Source organism: Triturus cristatus, chromosome 7 (genome assembly GCF_964204655.1).
Source record: "Triturus cristatus chromosome 7, aTriCri1.1, whole genome shotgun sequence".
NCBI classification, from domain to species: domain Eukaryota; kingdom Metazoa; phylum Chordata; class Amphibia; order Caudata; family Salamandridae; genus Triturus; species Triturus cristatus.
Window position 1 is genome coordinate 1,626,997,809 of NC_140590.1, and position 6,000 is coordinate 1,627,003,808.

Genomic DNA, 6,000 nt, shown 5'->3' on the forward strand with positions numbered 1-6,000 from the left:
CACCACCTGGTCAAAACGAATCCTCACTGTAGTGGCAGCATGGAGCCTACGAAGCAGGATGACCAAAGGTTCTTCAAACCCCATGGTCTCCATCATTTGCCACAATTTTCCTCTGCACACAGTGTAAATTGCACTGGATGAGTCCATAAAGGCCAGGTGAATACAACTGCGCCTGGCCCTCATGTACTTACCCATAATTAAAGCCAAATTAAGACATTGCTCTGTGGTTCCTTTGCCTCACCTAAACCCATACTGGTAATCCACGATAATACCTGATGACTCAGCCCATGTTTCCAGGCGTGCCAGTATCACTCTTCCCATCAATTTACAAGACTCATCTATTAATGATATCGGTCTGTAGCAGCACGGATCACCCTTGTCACCCTTTTTAAAGATCGGTACCACTACCGCCTCTTGCCAGGAAGTTGGAATACGCCCTACCACAATAGCTCTAAATACATTTAATAAAAGTGGTGCCCACACCTAAACATTGTGTTTAAAAAGGTCTAAAGGGACTGCATCGGGCCCTGGGGCCTTTAGTATGGTGCCCTTCCTTAAAGCAGCTTCTACCTCTGAGAGAGTAAGTGATAGGCTAAGCGTTTGGGCTGACTCCAAGTGGAAATCGCCGACCCCCTCATTAGGAGTAGACAACGTCACCTCATTCGGATTAAAAATTCTTCCATAATGTGCTTCCCAGGTATCCCCTGGTATATGCACTAGCATATTGCCCTTTTCTTCACTCTGTAAAAATGGGCGGTTTATAACCTCCCAAAATAGCCTGCTATCCCTTAGTTCTGGCGCTTTACTTAAGTCTTCCCATGCCTTTGTCCTTAAATCTGATTTTCGCCTATTGATGACATCTCTGTACATTTTCCTAGAATTTCTAACAAGCTCCCTATCCCGTGGTACTTGATGTAATGCTTTCGTTAATCTTGATTGTGCTGCGGAACTTTCAGCATCAAACCATTTGTATCCAGCTTCTTTCCCCCCCCCCCCCCACGGTTTTTATGAGGTGGGATGCCACATTACCTAGAAGAGCCTCAAAGTTCTTAATTATTAAATCTGGCTCAGTGGTGGGGGTTAAGCAAGCATCTATCCCTGCCTTATTTGTCTTAAAAATCTCCACCTCCAATGGTCTTGCGTCTACCTTGTCCCATTTTAAGGAGACCCCTTGATTCTGGCTGTATTTTATTGGCTGTTCCAGGGTCTGAACTCGCTCAAGGACAGTGTTCAGATTTAAGATTAAGGGGTTATGATCACTAGCAGGATTCATCTTAATCTGAAAATCATTAACAAGGTGGGTACACCTGCTAGAGACCATAGCGAAATCAATTACACTCATTTGGCCCCCTGTGCCTTGGAAGGTGGGTATACCCGATGGTCTAGAAAAACTAGGCATGTCCAGGATACAAAGTTCATTAATCGTGATGATATTATTCAAAGCATCCCCTTGTTTTGAGTGCTCAAAATGTGCCAAAGGCTGATCACTTAAATCTACCAAACCACAAACTCTAGTCCCGCTAAACTTGCACAAAGCACAAAGCACAATTAAAATCACCTATCCACATAATAAAAAGGGGAAATACGCTATTGGTCACTTTAACAATCTCATCCTGTAATTTTTCAATAACGGATGTAGCATGAGCATCAAATATATTGTAGTACCAATTTATTAGAAGCAAGGATACTGGAAATAAATCCTTAATCATAAGCATTTGGTACCAGGGAGATTCCACCAATAAAACCGTTTTTATCGTATTATACTTCACCAAAATAGCTGTCATAAGGCCACCCTTAGCTCTTCCAGCATGTGAGGGCTCAGCGTGAACATTAAACATTTGATATCCGTCCAAGCTATGGTCCACTCTACTCCAAGTTTCTTGAAGGCAAATTATATCAAAGGATTCGATTAATTTTAACCACACCGGGTCCTCCAGCCTCCGAGAAAGCCCAGCTATATTCCATGAGATCAGGCGTAAAGGGCATCCCTCGGCCAGAATATCTTCTTTCCCCGAGAATATTGTTACTTTCGGCCGGTTCACATCACTCTCACCCAGAGTTATTCCTACGGGATTAATTACTACATCAGGAGGTGCCAATTTTGACTGTCTGGTGTTGTCTCTCCCAATCTGGTTTGCTGCCATATAGGTATTTTTTACGGCTAAAGGTGCCTTTGCTATTTTTTCTACCTCTCCTCTCCCTCCTTTGAAGACCATTATGGGGACAATCAACGGATTACAAGATGGACTTATATTGCTAACCGTCTCTACCCAAGGACCAACTGCTTCATCTGAGTTTATCCTCCTGGGGCTAACAGCCATATCCCTAGCCATGTCTTTAACCCCGCTATTAGAGATACAATCGTTCCGGAGTCAATCCACCCCCTCCAATCCCATGAGTGGGTCAAACCTATTTCTTATCGGTAAATACTGGGGTACCCAATCCAATCTGTTGTTACCAAAAGGTCTGCCCCTACCAGAATTCTGTGACAAACGTGGCATGCCAGGATTCGCATAGGGGTAGAAATAATGTAGGCCTATTGACTGGATATCACCTAATCGGCCAAACCTTAGTTCCCTACATATATAGTCTACAGCCCAAGGATCTCTAAGGTTAACAATTATACAATCTCCCTCGAGGTCCTTGGTACTATGGCCTAACCAAGCCACTCTCCTCACACCTAAAATTTCTGTATTAGAATCCAGGGGTAATCTCCTATTCTTAGTAAGCCAGAAAATAACTTTATTCTTAAGTTCCCTATCTGATTTGTGGGATTCTGGACTAAGTTCTGGTACCCCTGTTAAAATAATAGTGAAAGGCATAGATTCCGGGGGGAGATTTACACATGGGAGCCTCTTTCTTGGCACTTCTCTTCCCTGAGATGCGTCAATCAGAGACTGTCTAACCACTTGCTTTGGGTTAGGAGACTGTTTGGAGGCAACCACCATGGCTACCAGCAGTGTGTTGAGTTTTTCTAGTTGCTACACCTTTTTCCCCTGTGGCTGGTTGAGTATTCTGGACTACAGCAGTTACATTTGTCGCAGAGTGAGCGGCTTTAGCAGTCCTAGCATTTCCTGAGGGTACAGTGGGAGGGGCACTAACATCCTTACTTTCTATACTTTTAATCAGCACGTCAAATTTGACGTATTCTCTTTAGCCATTAACTCTAACTGATCTAATTTTTCTTTGATTAGTTTTGTTCGATTGATCAGGGGCAATATTAATGACCTTACTAATGCTTCCATTTTAACAAGAAGGTCATCATTGGGATTCTGTTGGTTCAGAGGTAAATCAGTGTTAGTTAGAACACCATTTGGGATAGGGGACTGGACCACAACCCGTGGGGAATCACTAGGGTTTTGGGGTTTTGTCAGTTTCATGCCTCTACCCTTCCTATGACCTCCCCTCTCTTCTTTTTCCCAAGTTTAGAAGTTACAATACAATTCTTATTTACCCCCCCCCCATTGCCTGATCTTGTTCTTGTTCTTGTTCTAACCGGGGGCTGGGAGTAGAAGACGTTGGTCTGGAGGTTCTACAGCTTAAGCCACTGGAAAGAGAACTAAGTGAATTTAAACACAACATAGAGCCGGTACCTAAACCACCTGGCCCCTCCTCTGATGAGCAGAGGATTGGGCTAGTGGCTACCAGAGGGGCCGGGTCATTACAAGAAGCCGGTGTTACAGCAGACCCGATTGCACCCAGAGAGGACCGCTTGCCTGTCAAGATATCAATCGACAGGCGCTTTTCTGTAAGAGCTATTTCCTTCTCTAGAATTCTGGTAGTCCTTGTGAAAAACTGATCCAGTGTGCCCGTAACTAGACCAGCGTTTGTATTCAAAGTGACCAATCTATTTTTCCCTGAGCGTAAAGACATAATAACAGGTCAACAGTAGTCAATAAACAATTATTATTATTAGAGGAATAACTATAATATATTAACACCGTGCAATATTAAAACTTGAAGTCAAATAAATCAAATCTTAAAATCAAATAAAATGGCCCAGCCCGGCCGTGGGCTTGGGCGTGTCCCGGATCAGGTGGAGGTTAGGAGGAGGAGATAGAAGCGGGAAGCGGACCAGCTGCGGTAGATTGAGCGCCGCACTACACGCTGGTCCTCGCAGTCCCGCAATCAGTCAGTCAGTCAGTCTCTTCCCCTTACTCCAATGTCACTCTGCAGTAATCCCCACTCAAGGAGCACCAAATAAACAGTAAGCAGTAAACAGTCCGCCTGAGGTTTTAATCACCAGGAAGATAGAGGCGGGAAGAGGATCAGGTACGGCAGATTGAGTACAGCACCACACAGCACTGCACACCGATCCTCACAGTCCCGCAATGATCTGGGGGTCAATCTCAATCTCGCTCTCTCCCCCTTACTCCAATGTCACTCTGGAGTAACCCCCGCTCAGACAGGACCGTTATGGCAGTCAGTAGCTACAGCTGCAGCTGCTACGTGCTTTCCCTCCTTCCCTACAAATGCGCCTCCAACAGCACTCGCAGCACTCGCAGCTATAGCCGGCTTTTGTGGCAACTATTGTGAGCAGGTGGTGTGAGCACAGGGAACCAGAGGAAGCAGGAACCACAAGCAAGATGGACAATGGTGAACGTATACCTATACCTACTGCGTCCTGCTCAGTTTCCTGATCGACGCTGACAGCGTTGGCGTTTCTTGATCCAAGCACCAAACGGTCTGAAGTAAAGTGAAACGAAGCTCCTCCTCCCCAAGCCCAAGATCAATCAATCCCTGTGAGTGCTGGCTCTCTACACACTCTCCACTTTCCTCACTTTGCTCCTACACCCCTAGCAGATAGCGAGGTGAGACTCGTGAGAAAAAAGCAAGAGGTTGCCGGCCACAACGCCTACAATCCTATAACCCCTTGCTCCTTCTGGTGAGGTACACAAACACTCTTTTTTGAAAGTTCATGGTAAAAGTTTACGTTAGAAATTAAATGCGGTAATCTTCTGTACTGTGCATGAAAGTGTGATCAATTATCACCCCTCAGTTCTCTTGAGCTCCTAAATAACCCCTCTAGCGTGAAGTTGCAGGGTTCAAACAATGCCACCCCTCAGTTCACTTGAGCTCCTCGCTGCGTGAGTGCGACCCAGCCGACACAGCTTTTAAGCAGCGAGGAGCAGGCCAGTCTGCAGCGCGCTAGCCAACAACAGTCTTGGGCGCAGGCTCCGGTCACTGATCAGAGCCGTTACCTGTGAGTATGTTGACTCCGCATGGCAGTTTTCTCCTCTTTGACGCTCTACAGACTCGCTGAACTTGGGGAAGCCCCGGTTGCTAGGGGATGCCTCACGTTCACGGAAATCAGCACGGCTCCTCCTGGATGAGCCCCTCGTTGCCGGGTGACACTCAGCGGTGGCGCCAATCCCAGAGCGACTCTGCTCTGACGTTGGCGGACTCTGGGCTGGTGGTGGTGAAGGCAGCAAAGTGCTCTTGCGGCTCCCGGGCCGGCGGCATTGATTACAGACACACAGAGCCTTCAGGCTCCCCGGGCTGGGCGGGGACAGCAGCGATCCGTGTTCCCCTCTGATCACGGATCGGCGGGCAAACAGCGCCTCTTCTCACGATACAGGAACAAGACCCTCTCCAGGCTCCAACTTTATCACTTTAATTGCTGCAAGTTCAGATGTGTTCACATTTCTAGCCTTGTACACATCCCCGTATGTGCCACTGCCGATCCTCTGGATAAGCTCGAAATCCTCCTGCGGGTTGCGCCGGGACAGGTCAGAGCTCGAGTTCATCGTGCCGCCCCCTGCACCGGCCAGACCTCTCCTTCTGCCGCGGCTAGGGCTGCCCCGTGGGGCTATGCGGGACTCTGATCGTAGCCCTCCTCCTAAAGCAGTCACAGACCAATTGTTTCATTACTGCATTGTACCCAGGTCTTGTGACGTTTATTGGGTTACCCCATTAATTTGTAATCCCATCTAAAATGGTCTCAGTTTCAATGTAAGCCTATGGGGAAACAAAATCCCTGATTTTTTCCTCAAAATTGTC

General features: G+C 46.8%; 1 protein-coding gene across 2 annotated transcripts in view; it reads right to left on the minus strand.

The window, feature by feature from the left end:
- The window catches only part of ARFRP1 (ARF related protein 1), a 366,770-nt gene extending 361,472 nt beyond the window's left edge, over positions 1-5,298 (minus strand). The window contains exon 1 of one of the 2 annotated variants that reach the window (XM_085619615.1): positions 5,202-5,298. The gene's annotated coding sequence lies outside the window, so the exon portion shown is untranslated. The remainder of the gene's footprint in view (positions 1-5,201) is intronic. The other variant, XM_085619612.1, reaches the window with a different exon arrangement.
- Positions 5,299-6,000: the final 702 nt, after the last annotated feature.